Source organism: Mustela erminea, chromosome 6, assembly GCF_009829155.1.
Source record: "Mustela erminea isolate mMusErm1 chromosome 6, mMusErm1.Pri, whole genome shotgun sequence".
Taxonomy (NCBI): Eukaryota; Metazoa; Chordata; class Mammalia; order Carnivora; family Mustelidae; genus Mustela; species Mustela erminea.
In genome coordinates, this window is record NC_045619.1 from 11,334,237 (window position 1) to 11,353,720 (window position 19,484).

At 47.1% G+C, this 19,484-nt stretch overlaps 1 protein-coding gene across 1 annotated transcript in view; it reads left to right on the top strand.

Moving 5' to 3' along the window:
* The first annotated feature begins 15,023 nt into the window (after positions 1–15,023).
* The window catches only part of MYH9 (myosin heavy chain 9), an 88,426-nt gene continuing 83,965 nt past the window's right edge, over positions 15,024–19,484 (top strand). The window contains exon 1 of the mRNA XM_032346410.1: positions 15,024–15,241. The gene's annotated coding sequence lies outside the window, so the exon portion shown is untranslated. The remainder of the gene's footprint in view (positions 15,242–19,484) is intronic.

The following is a 19,484-nucleotide window of genomic DNA, read 5'->3' on the forward strand; positions in this document are numbered from 1 at the left end:
GCATCGGGCTCTCTGCTCAGCAGGGAGCCTGCTTTTCCTCTCTCTCTCTGCCTGCCTCTCTCTCTACGTGTGATCTCTCTCTGTCAAATAAATAAATAAAATCTTTAAAAAAAATTATTATTAAGATTTACTTATTTATTTGAGAGAGAGAGAAAGCACGGGGTTGGGAGAGGAGCAGAGGGAGAGGGAGAGAGAGAATCTTAAGCAGACTCCCTGCTGAGTGTGGATTTGAGTCCAGCTTGGGGACCCTGAGAACATGACCTGGGCTGAAATTGAGAGTCACATTCTGGACGCCTGTGTGGCTCGGTCAGTTACCCTCTCTATCTGACAAATAAATAAATAAAATCTAAAAAAAATAAAAAAGGTCATGGGGCGTCTGGGTGGCTCAGTGGGTTAAGCCTCTGCCTTCAGGTCATGATCTCAGGGTCCTGGGATGCTCCCCCCCCATCCCCACCCCCCCGCTGCCTGCCTCTCTGCCTACTTGTGATGTCTCTCTGTCAAATAAATAAATAAAATCTTAAAAAAGAAAAAAAGTCACCTGCTTAACCAACTGAACCACCCAGGCTCCCTAAATCAGTCTAGAGTTAAATCCCAGGTCTGTTTCACTGTCTATGACCTTGAGCCCATCAACTTTACCTTTTCTGCGAAAAGGAGATTGGATACCACATCAGAGCGTTGCTGTCAGGATAAAATGTCTTGTGGTAAGCACGCAATAGATTGTAGGCACTATTATTATTAGTTTTTGGGTTTTTTTTTAAAGTAATCTCTACACCCCACATGGGGCCCAAACTCATCAGATCAAGATCAAGAGAGTCTCATGCTCTACTGACTGAGCCCATCAGGTGCCCCTTGTAGGCACTATTATTAAAGCATGGGGCGATCCATCCATGCCACCGACACTGGCTGAATTCTAGGAAGCATCACTTTCTGTGATACAGAGATGATTAGGACCCTTGCCGTCCGGAGCTCCCAGGTTTGGGGGAGTGGATGCAAAACACATTGAACCCCACTGTGCTTATAAGTGCTGTGAAGGTGCTCCGTGGTCAGGGAGGAAGGCGCATGGCAAGGAGAAGGAAGTGGCTGTCGGAAGGTCTGTGAGAGGCCCCTCTCATGCAGTGTGGACAGCGAGGCACCCAGGACTCCCGGGGCACGGTCTCCTCTGGCCATGTCCTCACCACCCACACCCAGGATGTAGAAATGGCCTGTCTGCTCTGAGACTGGGGCGAGGGCAGACCTTTGGCTTATAAACCCAGACAAGAAAGATAAAGACTTAAAAACCTCAAGCACACGCCCAAACGTCTGTGTGCCCAAGGCCTGGTGGCCATAGGGCACTGTGGACGCCCTGAACAGCGGGCCTATGAGGGAAAAAGAGACATGTGATATCAACTGGATGGTGGAGGGAGACAGAATGGGCCCAGAGAAAAAGGGTTTTGAGGTACAACTGCCACTGAACGGCCCGTGGTCTCTGGCAGAGACACCATTGCTCTGTCTAGCCTCACTTGACTCATCCGCACAATGGGGATAAACACCGTCCTCCTCCAACAGTAACCGTCCAGACGCAGTGAGATGGGATGAAAATGTTGCTGCAGAAGCTAAAAGCTACGTTCGCGCGTGAAAGTCGGGGACTGTCATCGGCCGAGTCGGGGAAACAGCGTGGGGTGTCACTCACCAATAGGAAGGAAGGCAGTCCGGATGCGTCCTACAACAGACACAACCCTTGAAGACTCATGCCAGACACAAAAGACCACAGACTGCATGACTCCATTTACGTGAAATGTGCAGAATAGGCAAAGACAGACAGACGGTAGAGGAGTGGCTGCCTAGGAGTGGGGGAGAAGGTAGGGGGGTAACGGGGACCAACTACTAATGGATATGGGGTTTCTCTGGAGTGATGAAAATGTTCTGGAATTAAAGAGTGGTGGTGGTTGCACAACCCTGTGAACATACTAAAAACCACTAAACTAGCTGTACACTTGAAATGAGTAAAATGCATGGTATGTGAATTATATCTCAATAAAGCTGTCCAAAAACACCCCTCCAAACCCCCAAAAGAATGGTTATTTATTCTTCAGCACCTATCTGTGGTAAGATACCATGGGGCACCCATGAATGGATAACTGTATTTCTTAGTCTTCGTGTACTGTTTTCACCTCTATTCTTAGGTTGTTGTTGTTTTTTTTTTTTTTTAAGGATTTTATTTATTTATTTGAGAGAGAGAGAGAGCTGGAGACAGAGCATGAATTGGAGGTGGGGAGGAGGAAGGGGGCAGAGGGAGAAGGAGAAGCAGACTCCCTGCTGAGCAGGGAGGACTCGATCCCAGGACCCAGAGATCCTGACCTGAGCCTAAGGCAGATGCTTAACTGACTGAGCCACCCAGGCGCCCCTGCTCTTATTTTATTAGCTTATTGATTTGTTCATTTGCTCCTCAAACGTTTGACCACACCAGGTCCTGGGGATTTCAGCAGCAACAAAGCCCTGGCTTGAGAGTCCCATCCATGATGGAAGCAAGCCCAGGGTGCGGTGGGAGCACAGGGGAGGATTTCTGCTCCCCCCGGGAGGGTCTGAGAGGCCTCCTGAGGGACTCATCACCCTTGAAGACGTAAGAGAAAGGGGGACATGGAGATCTTGAGTGGAGTCTGGAGACCCTGGAGACAGAAGATGTCTGCTGGGCATGAGAGACATTGCACTAGGTTCACGGGGCACATGCTGGAGAGGCCTGAGTGCCATTCCAGGGAAGGAGAAGGCTTGGGCCCAGTGGGGGAGTACACGGGACGGGTGCTGAGCAATCATTTGCTGCATGAATATCAGATTTATAAAATACAGGTGCTCAGGATACACCTCCTGAGACTGCCTTCATTAAAATCTTGCCGGGGGAGCGGTGAGGGGGCACCTGGGTGGCTCAGTTATTAAGCGTCTGCCTTTGGCTCAGATCCTGATCCTGGGGTCCTGGGATTGAGCCCCCCATTGGGCTCCCTCAGTGGGAGGCCTGCTTCTCCCTCTCCCACTCCCCCTGCTTGTGTTCTCTCTCTCTCTCTCTGTCTCTCGCTGTGTCTCTCTCTGTCAAATAAAGAAATATAATCTTTAAAAAATAAATAAATAAATTCTTGCCGGGGATTCTCGTGTCTGATGGCTGGACACCCATCAGGGCTTACCAGAAGGTTGGAAACTATTGGATGCCCCCTCTTCTATCACCCTCTCCCTCCCCCCTCCCCTACCCACCCCCCCCACCCCACCCAGTCAGGCTCTCAGTGTAGGAGTTGCCCAGAAAGCTTCTAGAAAGATTCTTGGGCTGGATAAAAGTGGGAGGTGCTCTAGGGTCACGGAGGGCCAGGGCAGGCTACCAAGAGAGAGCTTTTGGATATTGTGCCACCAGAGTATCTGGATTCAAATCCCAGCGCAGCCACCTATAAGCCCAAAGACTCTGATCAAGTCACTTCCGGGCTCCAGTGTTCCCCTCTGCAAAAGGAGGAGAAAAAAAGTCAGAATAACAATTGGGCTGTTGAGAGTAATGAACAAATCGCAATTAGAACGTTATTAGAATCTGAGAGATCCGCTGTGGTTTTAGGCACATTATTTGACGCCTCTGTGCCTCGGTTTACACATCTGGGAAATGGGGGAGAGTAATAGTACCCACATCAAAGCGCTGAGATGAGGATGTAATAAGGTAATCTTTGTGCCAAGTCCTCAGCACCATGCCTGCCCAGAAAGGCTCAGTAAATCTGGGCTGTGCTGATGCTTTTAGCTAAACTTCAGCGCAATCAACTCAGGATGTGAAAATCCGGGGGAGAGGGGAAGTGGGAGGAGACCTCTGACGCTGAGGTCATTGTCTGGAGGCGAGGAGGGAAGGGCAAGCGACGGAAGGCAGTGAGAGTCTAGCAAGAAGGAAGAAAGCCTGGGTGAGATGGTCTCCGGAGGACTGAAGGCTCCTAGGGAAGAGGGAGGCCGAGGGAGGCCTCTGGGTCTGAGTCTGATTGGCATGGAGAGGCTGGAAATGTGAGTAGAGCTGAAGTCAGGCGCACAGACAGGTTTGGCAGGAACCAGGATGGTGGGAGTTCATCCTTTAGACACCGAACAATAGGGAAACACATAGAGAGTCTTGGGTAAGAGAACTATAGGTAATTTAGATATTTTTCTGTGTTTAAAAAAATATTTTGTAACTTTAAAAATGAATTTATATTATTTTATATGTATATGTATGTGTATATATATATATATATATACACATATATACTTTTTTAGGTTTTTATTTATTTTTTTGAGAAGGAGAGAGAGAGAGGCACAGTGAGCCAGAGCACAAGAGCAGGGGGAGGGAGAAGCAGACTCTCCACTGGGCAGGGAGCCTGGTGTCCGGCTCCATTCCAGGATACCTAACTGACTGAGCCACCCAGGCACCCCTATATGTCTATTTTGATATGTAGCATATGTTTTCATATTTAGGTTTGATTTATAAATAGATAATACATTCCGATGAGTCTAAATGTAAGAGATTTAAAAGGGTTTTTCAGTGAAAATTCTCCCACCCCAATTTCCTAGCCCCCCAGTTCTAAGGAAAAAACCTCCATGTCCCTCACTTCTTGTATATCCTCCCCAAGGTATTCTGTCTAGTCTAGGATGTGTTGTTCTAGCATTAAAAAATAATGTCGATTAAGATAAAAAGACCGGGGCGCCTGGGTGGCTCAGTGGGTTAAGCCGCTGCCTTCGGCTCAGGTCATGATCTCAGGGTCCTGGGATCGAGTCCCGCATCGGGCTCTCTGCAGCGGAGAGCCTGCTTCCCTCTCTCTCTCTCTCTGCCTGCCTCTCCATCTACTTGTGATTTCTCTCTGTCAAATAAATAAATAAAATCTTTAAAAAAAAAAAAAAAAAAAAAAAGATAAAAAGACCGAAAAACACATGCAACAAAAACATAGGCAAATTAAAACTTAGGAAAATCAAAAACCTTTGTGCCTCATTATGTACTATCAATAGAGTAAAAAGGCAACCCACAGACTGAGAGAAAATACTTAGAAATCGTATATCTGATACGGGATTAATATCTAGAACATATAGACAACTCTTAAACCTCAACACCAAGGGGGCGCCTGGGTGGCTCAGTGCGTTAAGCCGCTGCCTTCGGCTCAGGTCATGATCTCAGGGTCCTGGGATCGAGCCCCGAATCGGGCTCTCTGCTTGGCAGAGAGCGTGTTTCCCCCTCTCTCTCTGCCTGCCTCTCTGCCTCCTTGCGATCTCCATCTATCAAATAAATAAATATTTAAAAAAAAACACAAAAACTCAACACCAAGAAACAAACCACCCAATTCAAAAATAGGCTGAGGACATGAGTAGACGTTTTTCCAGAGAAGACCTACAAATGGCCAAAAAGCCCATGAGATGATTGATGCTCAACATGTCTCATCAGGGAGATGCCAATCCAAACTACAATGAGATACCTCCTCACATCAGTTAGGATGGCTGCTGTCCAAAACCCGGAAAAATGTCACCTATTTTGGACCTTTATTGACAGTACATTCTTTTTAAAGATTTTATTTATTTATTTGACAGAGACAGCAGGAGAGGGACACGAACAGGGGGAGTAGGAGAGGGAGAAGCAGGCTTCCCATCGAGCAGGGATCTGGCTGTGGGGCTCTTTCCAAGGACCCTGGGATCATGCCCTGAGCCAAAGGTATATGCTTAACCACTGAGCCACCCAGGCGCCCCTATTTTTTTTTTTTTTAATTAAGGAAAAAGACACCAGGAAATAACAAATGTTGGGACGATGTGGAGAAACTGAAACCCTTGCACATTATCAATGGGAAGGTCAGGTGGTACAGCCATTGTGGAAAACAGTATGGCCAGTCTTATAAATAAATAAATAAATAAATAGAAATAGAAATACCATGTGATCAAGCAACTCTACTGCTGAGTATATACCCCAAAGAATTAAAAACAGAAGAGAGATGGGTATAGCCATGTTTGTAGCAATATTACTCACGGTAGCTAAAATGGGGAAGTGCCCCAAGTGTCCACCAGTGAATGAATGGATAAACAAAACATGGTGTATACCTACAATGGGATAGAATTCAGTATTCATAAAGAAGGAAATTCTACCACCTGCTATAGACATTATGCTCAGTGAGATAAGTCAGACACAGAAAGACAAATACTATATGATTCGAGGGGACCTAGAGGAGTCATCGTCCTACAGACAGAAGATGGAATGGTGGTTTTGCAGGAGTGGGGGTGAGGGGGGACAGGATGGGAGTTACAATTCAATGCATGCACAGTTTCCGTTTTGCAAGATAAAAAGAGTTTTGGAGATGGATAATGGAGTAAAAAATGGTGAATGTGGGATGCCAGGGTGGCTCAGTTGGTTAAGTGTCTATCTTTGGCTTGGGGCATGATCCTGGGGTCCTGGGATCGAGTCCCGCAATGGGCTCCCTGATTCTTGGGGAGCCTGCTTCTCCCTCTGCCTGCTGCTCCCCCTGCTTGCTCTCTCTCTCTCTTTCTCATTCTCTGACAAGGGAAATAAATAAAATCTTTAAAACAAAAACAATAAAGCAACAGTTAGGTGGTAAATTTTATCTTACATGTGTTATATGACAATAAAAATACATTAAAAAAATAGACCCAATGTCAGGATGTGGCTGGGGTTGGAGATACAGATTTGGAAGTCATTCCCATAGAGATAATATCTCAAAGTTGGGGGGGGGGGTGAAGTAGAAGCCCAGGAGAAAGGGCACAGACCAAGAAGAGGGGAGGGGAGGAGGGCTAAGATTCCACAGATACAGGCAATTCTTGATGCCAGGGTTGTGAGTTTGAAACTTGTGTTGAGATTACATAAATAAATAATTTTTTTCAAGATTTTATTTATTTGTTTGACAGAGAGAAAGCAGAATAAGCAGGGGGAGCATCAACCCCATTTGCTATCCTCACAGTTTTGTTTTTTCCAGAATGTCATCTGTCAATGTCAGTCAGAATGCCACAGAATGTAGCCTTTTCAGACTGACTTCTTTCCATCAGTGATATGCATTTAAGTTTCCTCCATGTCTTTTCATGGTTTGATAGCTCATTTCTTTCTTTCTTTCCTTTTTTTTTTTTTTTTTTCGGTCATTTCTTTTTAGTGATGAGTGATATATCCTTGTGGGTGTACCATAATCTATCTGTTCACCTACATCTTGGTTATTTTCAGGTTTTGGGAATTTTGAGTAAGGCTGCTGTGTATATATGTATGCCGGGTTTTGTGTGGATGTAAGTTTTCAGCTCCTTTAAGTAAATACCAAGGAGCCGAATCCCTGGATCATATGGTAAGAGTATGTTTAGTTTTGTAAGAAACTGCCAAACACTGTCTTCCAAAGTCCCTTTGGATTCCCGCCAGCAATCAAAGAGAGCTCCTATTACCCCCCAGCTTTGCCAGCATTTGGTGTTTTGAGTGTACTGGATTTTGTCCATTCTAATAGGTGTGTAGTAATACCTCATTGTAATTTGCATTGCTCTGATGCCATCTGTGTTTCTTCTTTGATGAGGTGATTGTTAAGGTGTTTGGCTCATTTTTTAATCTTGTCATTCTCTTGCTGAGCTTTAAGAGTTCTTTGTATATATTTTTTAAAGATTCTATTTATTTATTTAACAGAGGGAGATAATAAGCAGGCAGAGAGGCAGAGCAGAGAGAGAGGGGAAGCAGGCTCCCTGCTGAGCAGAGAACCTGATTTGGACTGGATCCCAGGACCCTGAGATTGTGACCTGAGCCGAAGGCAGAGGCTTTAACCCACTGAGCCACCCAGGCACCCCTCTTTGTATATTTTAGGTAACAGTCCATTATCTGCCATTTATGTTTTTATTTATAATTTTATTTATTTATTTGCGAGAGAAAGGCAGAGATAGTGCGAGAGAGCACAGGAGGGGAGGAGAGGGAGAAGCAGGCTCCCCTCTGTGCAGAGAGTCTGATGCAGGACTCGATCCCAGGACCTTGAGATCATGACCTGAGCCAAAGGCAGACGCTTAACCAACGGAGCCACCCAGGCGCCCCTCAGATTTGTTTTTGGGTTGGGGAAATCCAAAATATGTTTATAGGTGGGTGAGCTCCCAAGATGTTGAAGAGAAAAATAATTAGCAGGAATACAAAACTGTAGATAGAGTATAATTCAAATCATACTACTTTCTTTATGTTATTGGTAACTTAATTTTGTGTAATTAAAAAACTTATAGAGGGGCACCTGGGTGGTTCCATTGGTTAAGCATCTGCCTCTTTTTTTTTTTTTTTTAAGATTTTATTTATTTATTTGACAGAGAGAGATCACAAGTAGGCAGAGGGGCAGGCAGAGTGAGAGGGGGAAGCAGGCTCCCTGCTGAGCAGAGAGCCCAATGCAGGGCTCGATCCCAGGACCCTGAGATCATGACCTGAGCCGAAGGCAGCAGCTTAACCCACTGAGCCACCCAGGTGCCCAAGCATCTGCCTCTTGATCTCAGCTCAGGTCTTGATCTCAGGGTTGTGAGTTCAAGCCCCATCTTAGGCACCACGCTGGGCATGGAGCTTACTTAAAATATACATATATATTATATATATAATATATATAAAACTTATAAGAAATTGCAACAATAGTAGAAAGGACTCTTGTGCTCTTTATCCATCTTTACTAATGAATTATATTTTATTTTATTAATTTTATTCTATTTTATTTTATTTTATTACTTTCCTATTCATTGAAGTATAATTTACAGTTAGCATAGCACACAAGTCCTAAGAGCACAAATCAATAAACTTTACATGTGTAGACCCAGAATAACCACCAACCAGACCAAGATATGGAACATTCCAGTACTCCAGAAGGCTCCCTTGGGCCTGTCCCATTCATGAACTCGCTTCAGAGGGAACCTCCATTCTGGCTTCTGTGGCTAGAGATTGATTTTGCCTGTTTTATTTATTTATTTATTTATTTATTTATAAAGTTTTTATATTTTTATTTGACAGGGAGAGACACAGTGAGAGAGGGACCACAAGCAGGGGGAAAGGGAGAGGGAGAAGCAGGCTTCCCACTGAGCAGGGAGCCTGATGCAGGGCTTGATCCCAGGACCCTGGGATCATGACCTGAGCCAAACGAAGAGCTTAAGGACTAAGTCACCCAGGAACCCTGATTTTGCCTGTCTTAGAACTTCACATAAACAGACTCATACAGTAGCTACTTTTTTTTTTTTTAATCTAAACTCTTACTCAACAGTGTGTCTGTGAGATTCCGTCATTAAAAACAACAAAACAGGGGCGCCTGGGTGGCTCAGTGGGTTAAAGCCTCTGCCTTGGGCTCAGGTCACAATCCCAGCGTCCTGGGATCGAGCCCCACATCAGGCTCTCTGCTCAGCAGGGAGCCTGCTTCCTCATCTCTCTCTCTCTCTGCCTGCCTCTCTGCCTACTTGTAATCTCTGTCAAATAAATAAATAAAATCTTTAAAACAACAACAAAACAACTGCGTAATAGAGATATGTCATGGACCATAGAGTTTATCCTCTTAAAGTATAAAATTTAAAAAATGACAGGAGGGGAGGGAACCAAGCAGAGCCTGTGACTCCTGGTCTCAGGGTTGTGAGTTCAAACTTCTCATTGGGTGTGGAGCCTATTTAAAAATAAATAAATACATAAGTAAATCAAATATACAATTCAGGGGCACCTGGGTGGCTCAGTCAGTTAAGCATTCGACTCCTGGTTTTTGCTCTGGTCCTGATCTCAGGGTCCTTGGATTGAGCCCTGTGTTGGGCTCTGTGATCAGTGTGGGGTCTGCTGGAGATGATCTTCCTCTCCTCTGCTCGCTTGCACTCTCTCTTTGTCTGTGTCTAAAAAAAAAAAAAAGAGAGAGAGAAAGAAAAAGAAAACCCCAACTCCTTAAAGTATACAATTCAGTAGGCTTTTAGCATAGTCATGGAGTATGCCACTGCCACCACAATCTGATTTCAGAACATTTTCATTGCCTCAAAAAAAACCAAAGAAACGAAACAAAACAAATACCCAAAGAAACCCAACCCTCCTAGCCATTAGCAGTGACTTCTCATTTCTTCCTCTCCCCAGCCTCTGGCAACCACTAACCTGTTTTCTGTCTCTATAGATTTGCCTATTCGGGACATTTCATATACATGAAATTAAACAATGTGTTCTTTTGTGATTGGCTGCTTTCACTCATCATTCTGTCTTTAAGGCTCAACCTTGTTGTGGCAAGCGTCAGGGCTTCCTTCCTTTTTCTAGCTAATATTCCATTGTACAAAGATGCTACGTTTTGTTCATTCATTTGTCAGTTCACGGACATTGACATCTTTGTATTTTTTTTTTTTTAAGGATTTTATGTATCTCTTTGTGAGAGAGAGAGAGAGAGAGAGAGCACAAGCAGGCTCCCTGCTGAGCAGGCATCCCGATGAGGGACTTAATCTTGGAATCCCGGGATCATGACCTGAGCTGAAGTCAGGCACTTAACCCGACGGAACCACCCAGGAGCCCCACATTTTCATATTTCTTTACATGTTAACTATTTTTTTCCCCTTCTCTGTGTTAGTCCATTGCATGAACATACTCCATATATTTTTTTCACCATTGGTATTCTTCTCTCCTCCTGGTTTTTGGCTATTTTAAGCTGCTATGAACATTTTTGTACCTACTTTTGTTTTGTACTCATTTTTTTTAGGTATATGCTTAAGGGTGGCTTGCTGGATCATTGGATATACACGTATACACGTATATTCAACTAACACTTTCGCAGAGTGGTTGTAGAAACTTACACTCACTCCCACAAGCCATTTATGAGAGTTCCAGTAACTCCCATTCTTGCCAGCATTTTGTATCTTAATTTTAATCCTGCTGGTTGGGGATAGTGCTATCTTGTTATGGTTTTAATTGGCATTCCGTGATAACTCATGATGTTTAGCACCTTCTTGTTGCTTCCTGGGTAATTAGGTATCATCTTTTATAAGTGCCCATATAACTCTTTGCCCACTTAAAAAAAGTTGGGTTGTCTGTCTTCTCTTCCTTTCTACCTTTTTTTCTTCTTTTCTTTTTTTTTTTTTTTAAGATTTTTATTTATTTATTTGACAGAGATCACAAGTAGGCAGAGAGGCAGGCAGGGAGAGAGAGGAGGAAACAGGCTCCCCACGGAGCAGAGAGCCTGATGTGGGGCTCGATCCCAGGACTCTGAGATCATGACCTGAGCTGAAGGCAAAGGCTTTAACCCACTGAGCCTCCCAGGTGCCCTCTTTTTTTTTTTTTTTAAAGTAAACTCTACCCCCAGCTTGGGGCCTGAACTTACAACCCCAAGATCAAGAGTCACCTGCTCTACCAACTGAACCCACCAGGCACTTTGTCAGTCTTTTTTTTTTTAATGTATTTTTACAACAGAGAAAGAGAGAGCACAAGTAGGGAGAGCAGCAGGCAGAGGCAGAGGGAGAAGCAGGCACCCCCACAGAGCAGGAAGCCTGATGTGGGGCTCTATCCCAGGACCCTGGGATAATGACCCAAACCAAAGGCAGTCACTTAACCAACTGAGACACCCAGGTGCCCTGATTTTTCCCTCTTTTAAATGTGTCTTTTGATGAACAGAAGTTGAACAGAAGTTCTTAATCTTTTTTTTTTTTTTTAAGATTTTATTTCTTTATTTGACACACAGAAAGAAACAGCGAGAGAGGGAATCCAAGCAGGGGGAATGGGAGAGGGAGAAGCAGGCTTTCCTCTGAGCAGGGTGCCCGATGTGGGGCTTGATCCCAGGACCCTGAGATCATGACCTGAGCTGAAGGCAGACACTTAACGACTGAGCCACCCAGTTGCCCCAGAAGTTCTTAATCTTAATTAAGTTCAATTTAACAGTCTTTTTTCTTATAGTTTATACTTTTTGTGTCTTATGAAATTTTTGCCTATTTCAAGGTCATGGAAAAATTCTCCTATGCTTTCTTCTAGAAGTTTTGTTGTTTGCTTTTTATATTTAGGACTCTGATCCATCCTGAACTATTTCCATAAATGGTATATGGGTGTGATTATACCCATTTTACAGATAAGGAAATAGATACTGAGTCTTGCCCAAGTATTCACTAAGGACTATTTTATGCCAGGCCTTGTGTTGGTTCCAGGTCCACAGAGACAAATAAGGAACAGTCCCTCTGTGTCCTCACACAGCTCCCAACCTGGGCAGAGGAAACAGCTAGGAGATGGAGGATTAAAATCTAATGTGCAGTGAGAGAGATAAGGGAAAGGTATGTGATTGTACAAAGGACAGGCACCTAACTGGCCTGCAGGGTCACGGAGGACATTTTTGAAGAGGTGATATCGGAGTGAGTAATTTTCTTCTACCTTTGATAAAATTATGCAAGTGATATTTGTATTAGAAACACAGATAAGCAAAAGGAAAATAATAATCACAATCCTTCTACCAACACATTAACCTTATTTACACTTTAATATAATCCTTTTGAAGTTCATTTTCTGTTTCTCTGAGACACACACACATGTGCGCACACACACACCCCAGATAAACACACAAACACTGCACAAAAATAAATGAAATCTTGTTATAATATAAAGCAAATATAATTTGCTTTTCTTTACTTAGTATATTTGAAATCATAAATACAAATCTAAACAAAATTTTAGTGACTTTTTTGGTATTTAATTCTGAAACATACAGATGTGTCAACATTTATGCAATCAATGTCTTATACAATTATTTCTAATACTTAGTGACTCTAAACAATGTTGAAAAGAGTACCTTTTAAAAAAAAAAGATTATTTATTTATTTATTTATTTGACAAACAGAGATCACACATAGGCAGGGGCAGGCAGAGTGAGAGAGGAGAAAGCAGGCTCCCAGCTGAGCAGATAGCCCCGATGTGGGCCCGATTCCAGGATTCCTGGGTCCCAGGACCCTGAGATCATGACCTGAGCCAAAGGCACAGGCGTAACCCACGGAGCCACCCAGGTGCCCTGAAAAGAGTACCTTTTAAACCACTATCTTTGCACTTTCCCAATTATTTTTTTATGGTGAATTCTCAGAGAGAATTGATCAATTTATTTTCCTACCTGTATCTCTAAACCTGGCCAACACGGGACATTTTTATACTTTCATTAATTTTTAAAAATTTGTTAGGTGAAAAATGGGATCTTGTGATATTGTGTTTGCATTTCTTTGCATTTCTAATAACTTTTTAAAATTTTTAAATTTTTTATTTTTATTTTTTTAAAAGATTTTTTTAATTTATTTGACAGACAGAGATCAGAAGTAGGCAGAGAGGCAGGCAGAGAGAAAGGAGGAAGCAGATGCAGGGGATGCAGGGCTCCAGGGATCACAACCTGAGCCAAAGGCAGAGGGTTTAACCCACTGAGCCACCCAGGCGCCCCTCTAATAACTTTTTTTTTTTTTAAAGATTTTATTTATTCATTTGACACAGAGAGATCACAAGTAGGCAGAGAGGCAGGCAGAGAGAGAGAGGAGGAAGCAGGCTCCCCGCGGAGCAGAGAACCCGATGCGGGACTCGATCCCAGGACCCTGAGATCATGACCTGAGCCGAAGGCAGCGGCTTAACCCACTGAGCCACCCAGGCGCCCATAACTTTTTTTTCATAATTATTTTTTTCATAATTATTGGCCATTTATGTTTCTTCTTTCTTACTTCTGTTCCTTTTTTAGGGCCATTTTTGTTTTGGAGTACTCAGGGTTTTTCTTAATCACTGAGAAGAGCTCTTTGTATATTGTTGGTAGTAATTCTTAGGGTTGCAAAATTCTTTTTTCCAGTGCTCTTTTGCTTTTACATCATGCATTTTTTTCCTCAAGTTATAGTTTAGTCATAATAGTATGAACATTCCAAAAGGAAAGTGTCATGAGAAATTTGCCCTCCTAGATAGAAAATGTATTCTAAAGCTACCATCATTAAAGTATTTTGGAAATAGCACAGAACACACAGAAAGGTCAATGGATACAAACACAGAAGCAGGTTCAAGCACATACAAGTTGGAAAGGTGATGAATAAAGAATAAATAACTGGCTATTGCGAAAATTATATTAGATTTCTCCCTCTCTCAACAACCAGATTCCAGATGGATTAAAAGATAAGAGCAAAAAACTTTAAAAAATTTTTTAAGTTTCGTATTGCGAAACAATTTTTTTAAATTAAAAAAAATTATTTAGGAAAAAAATTATTTGCTCTACGTCCAAACTGCGGCTTGAACTCACAACTCCTAGATCAAGAGTCTCATGCTCTATCCACTGAGCCAGTCCCTAAAAAAAATTTTTTAATAAAAAAAGTTTTTATCCTCGTGTAGTAGGCAGTAACCAAAAAGAGTGGCTCTTTGCACCCAAAAAGAACATCCAAGAAAACACTGGTAACACATATCTAAAGAGAAGTGTGCGAATTAATCACGTGCAGGTGAGAATGCTTGGAAGTGCACCCCAGGAATCCCTGTGAGGGCAGCTCTGAAGGCTGGAAGACCGCGCCGTGCCCACTCTAAAGAGAGGGTCAGGAATCGAACTCAGGGCGCCCTCACCGGATCCGGGGCTGAGTCCATGGCCGCCCCCACAGGCCATCATAATTATGTAAAATAGCACTTTTTCCATATATGGTACTTAATATCTGTTCTTCTGGTAGGATGACATGGGACCGGGAAAACAGCTCGAGGGGCGGGGTGTCAGAACCCCAGACCTTCCCAGCCGGCTCCCGCCCTGCCTCGCCCCGCCTCGGCAATGCACCAAAATCCTGGCCTGAGCCTTCTGCGAGCCTCCTCCTTCTGATTGGACTTTCTCTGTGTCAATCCTCTCCCTGGAACATGGCTGTTCGTCGGGCCCGCCCTATGAGGCGGGGCTCCCGCCTAGGAAGCGCGGAGGAAGGTGGAGCCGGTGGAGGTGGGGGCGGTTGGCGAGGATGAATACCCACCCCGCTGGACCCAGAGGCTCCGCCCACCCCCTTCCCACAGGCCCCAGATGTCTGTCCATCAAGACCGGGGACGGGCTGGAGTGGGCGAGGCGGTTCGAGGGGGCGGTGTCGTCCCTCCAGGCTCCGCCCTCGAGCCGGCGCCGGGATGGAATAGGCGGGCGGCCGCAAGGGCGGGGCGGGAAGGCGGCGAGGAGCTGAGCTGGGTGCGGTGAGGCGCGCAGATCACCGCGGCTCCCGGGCAGGGCACGGAAGGCTGAGCGAGACTGACCTGCTGCAGCACCCGCCTCGCGTGCTCGCCCCACCCCGCCGTCGCCCGAGCGCTCGAGAAAGCCCTCTCGGGAGAAGCAGCGCCCGTTCCCCGGCGCAGATCCAGGTTCAGGTGAGCTAGCCGCACCGGCCGGTCCCGCCCCGGGCGGGGGCGGTGGCGACGGGACGCGCGGCGTCTGGGGCGAGCGGCCGGACGTGTGGTTTTCGGCCTCTGCGCGGCCGGCGACCGGCGCGCGGGGCAAGGGGGGGTGCGAACGCCGCGGGCCCGGGCCCGGGCACAGCATCCTTCCGGGAGCGGCCGGAGGACCCCCTGCGCGACTCTCGGAGAGGGCGCCGCTGGAGGCAGGGCCTCGGGAGCAGGCCAAGGCTTTGGGGCCGGCGCTCCCCGGAAACCCTCCGCCCCTCCCCCTGCCTGCCCGGCGCACTCCCCCGGCGAGGCACCGGGAGCCTCGACCTCCCCTTGCGGCCGGGGCACGCGCCCCGCCCTCGCCTCGCGGAGAGCCCAAGTTGGGCAAACTTTTTAACCCCTTCCGGGGAGCCGCTGTCCCTAGGACCGGACCGAGCGAGCGTGAGATGGGGGGCTCGGGGGCAGCGGCTGCTTTGGAAGTTTCCAGGCGTTTTCGAAACGGAGGTAACGGGCAGGCGGGGACCGTTTGGCAGCTGTCAGGGCGTCCGCCTGAGTCAGAATCGGACTGTCCTGCTGCAGACATTGCACTCGGCTCAGTTTCCGCCCTCCGCTCCCGACTTCCTCATTCGCCCGGCTGCGATCGGCTGGGCGGAGGAGGGGAACGGGGAGGTGCGGTAGGTGCGTGGGGGACCGGGACCCGGCGGGTGCCAGGCGAGACAGGAAGGACCCCCCCCCAAACTCCCTCCGCCCCCAGCCCCTCAGCCGTTGACTTTTGACTTCCGCTACCCGGCGGAGGAGGGCCCAGGAATGCCCGCAGCCATCTGAGCGGTCCGGAGCGCACCTGATTCCACCGCACCTGGGGGCCGCCCCACGCGGGCGGGGGCGGGGAGCTGGGCCCTTCTCCTTTAGGACCAGACCTGCGCTATTGCATCGTCCCTGTTTGGGCCACATCGGGGTTGTTACCCTGCCTTCCCCGCTTTTCTCCGTCGGAGGAGGAGGGGGGGTATCCTCACGCCATCCTGTCTTGGGGCCACGCCCGGGGCAGGACTGCATCCCCTTATCCCTGCAGGGAACCCAGTCGTTTATAACAACGCTGAACACACCGGGACAGGGTTGCCGGCTGCCTTGAGGTGGGGGCGGGGCGAGGCCCCGGCTGCGGTCTGTGGCCCCACCCAGCTGGTGTGGGGAGAAAGGTTCCTGGGAAGTCCCAGGTCCTGGCAGGTCCCGGAGACCAGCGGCCTTTCTGCGCTAGGCGGTCAGAGGCCCAACAACTCCTCGGTTCAGTGCATCCTTTTCTAGGTTTAAGAGGATTTCAAAGTAACTGTTGAGTAACTGTTGAAGGGGAAGCGAGCCTTTGCTCCTTCCTGCAACACTGTGGCCATTTCTGACACCGCGGAGACCTGCTTGATAACCTCACCTGGTGGTTTATTCCCCTTTTGGTGAGGAGAGAGGCTGCTTTAAGGCCTGTTTAGACAATCACTCATTAATATTAGTCAATTTATATACAAGGCTGCGAGGTGCAGAGGGAGGGTACATAGATGTGTAATTGAACAAATATTTAACTGACTGCTCTGTGCCAGGGACTCTGGCAGGTGGTGGTGGGGTGGGAGATTGAGTAAGACCTGGCCCCTGCCCTCCGGCACTTAGGGAATGCTGAGACAAATCTGCAGATGACTCTAATATGAGACGAAGATGACATGGTCCTCAGAAAGGTACGGTGAGTCATGGGGACTGTGAGAGCAAGGAGCCAGACCACTCTGCCCAGGTCCCAGAGGCCTCGGCCCTCCAGGAGTTCCCAGTCGTCCCCCTACCCCCAGCCTCACCCCCACTTGCATAACTGAGCAAGCAAGAGATTGCTTTGTGTAACTTGAGAGTCACCGTGCCCCCCTCTTGGCTGCCGGTGACCCCGAAGAGCTCTGCTTTTCACACTCAGCCCCTGAGCCCCGCCAGTGCCTGTGGGCAGATCCAGGTGCCTGGATTGGCAGGCTCTGTGCGGGAAGGGCAGCTCCGCTCCAGAGGTGGTCTGTGGGGCTGCTTGCCTGAAGAGCACAGGAGGGTAGAGGAAAGAGAGGATCAGAGTCCCGGCTCTCTGAGTTTTTACTTTTTTAAAAGATTTTTAAACTTTTTAACCAAAGGGGTGGGAGATGGGACAACTTCCCTCTTGCAGAATGAAGGAAGCATGTTAATCACAGGCTGCCTTTTGCCTGTTCTTGCTCCAGAAAAAACAAAACGAGGATCTGTTAGCTTTTGGGAGAGAGAAAAGCACACTCAGAAAATGCGGCATTGTTGTGTCGCCTGCTAGGGTATTGCTGGAAACCTGGCTCTCTGTGCTTTCTTCACTTCCTCTTCTAGCTAATCCTTCAATCAAGTACTGAAGACAGCCTTTACCAGCTTGACATCTTTATTTCAAAAGGAGGGGAGGGGTTGGCTGTTGTTTTCCTCTGAGCCTGGCCTTACCCTTCCCTTGAAGGGGGAGAAAGAAACCTAAAGCCAGGGAAAGAAAGGGAAAAAAAAAAAAATCCATGCCTTGACAGCTTCCTCCCAAGCATCATGTTCCAAAAATATTTAGAATAACAAAATCTGTGTGTCGTCTTAATTAAACAAACGTCCTAATTTGCTGAGCATAAAACAGCATCTCTGCCCGCAGGGGCAGGAAGTGCATTTTCCCTTTGTGCAGCCCCAGAGAGTCACTGCCTCTCGGCCTTAACCCTTGGTGCGCTGAACTCCTGGGCTCAAGTCCCCTGGTGAGGACAGACTGGGCTCAAGTCCTCTGGTGAGGACAGAATGGAGCCCTGGTCACCCCCTGGGAAGTGTGTGGGGGGGTGCTCCCGTGACTTCTAGAATGCCGGTCTTAGAGATGGGAAGTGGGGGGTGGTGAGCCTGAGAGCTAGAGCTCAAATCCTGACCCTGCCACTTAATTAGCTTTAGGACCTTAGGCAAGTCATGTCACCTCCTGGAGCCACAGGGCCCTTCTCTGTCAGTGGGAATGGGGTACCTACCCTGAAGGGTTAGGTGTGAGAACTGAAAGAAGTAAGGTGTGCGTAGGGCCTATATACAATGGCTGTGTCAGTTTCTAAGAAAATATGTAAATGACAGGTCTCAACTCCCTGGGTCCTCAGGTCAGGGAGCAGAGAAGGGAAGGGTAGGTGGGGTGGGTGTTCCTAGCTCCTGCTTGGTGCTTTTTCTGCTTTCTCAAAAGGGGTGTGTGTGTGTTTGTGTGTGTGTTTGTGTGTGTGTGCGCGCCCGTGCCCGCGTGCGCACGTGAGTGTGTACAGTGCTTGTGGACTGTGAAGCAGAGGTGGGTGGGGCAGGGCGGCATCTGCTGATGCTTTTGGATGCCCTCAACGATGAGCTTGTGCCGAATAGCCTCCTTTCAGGGCTCTGGCCCAGGCAGAAGGTGTGCAAACTGTCTGCGGTTTTTGTTCTAAAACCTGGTTTCCTGTGATCCAGGAGGTCTAGGGTAGAGCCAGAGGGGTGACGTGGAAAGAGCACAGCTCTTGAGGGTCTGGAGACCTGGCTTCTGGCTCTGGTTGGGGGAAAATCTGATTTTGATAAAAAGGTCCCTGTCATCTTACAAAGACATGACTCTAGTTTATGTGCCCGTCTGTTAAACACAAGAGTGAGTGCCTGGGAAACTGGAAAATTCAGTAATTTTAATTTCTCTGAGATGCCCCTGTGGTGAAGGCACGTGCTCAAGCCCTACACAGATGGGAGTATAAGTTGTAAGAAACTGTCTTTTTACACTTGATCTTAACCAAAAGGCCGAGAAGTGATGAAACTGTCTTTTTTAAAGATTTTATTTATTTATTTGATAGAGATCACAAGTAGGCAGAGAGGCCGGCAGAGAGAGGGGAAGGGAAGCAGGCTCCCTGCTGAGCAGAGAGCCCAAAGCCGGGCTCGAACCCAGGACCCTGAGATCATGACCTGAGCCGAAGGCAGAGGCTTTAACCCACTGAGCCACCCAGGCGCCCCTGAAACTGTTTTAAAGGTAGTTTGGTAGTGTCCGCCAGAGCATAGTCCCTCTGACTAATTTCTAGGAATTCAACCCACAGATAAACTCAGATAATGCGAGAGGAAGTGTCCTAGGATGTTCTTTACGGCATTGTCATAAAAAAAAGACAGGAAAGAAGCAAACTGCCCATCAGAAGGGTCCGATAAATCATGGCACAGCTCTCCAGTGGGGATCCTGCAGTGTAGCCCTTAGAAAAATGAGGCTGAGCTGTAAGTG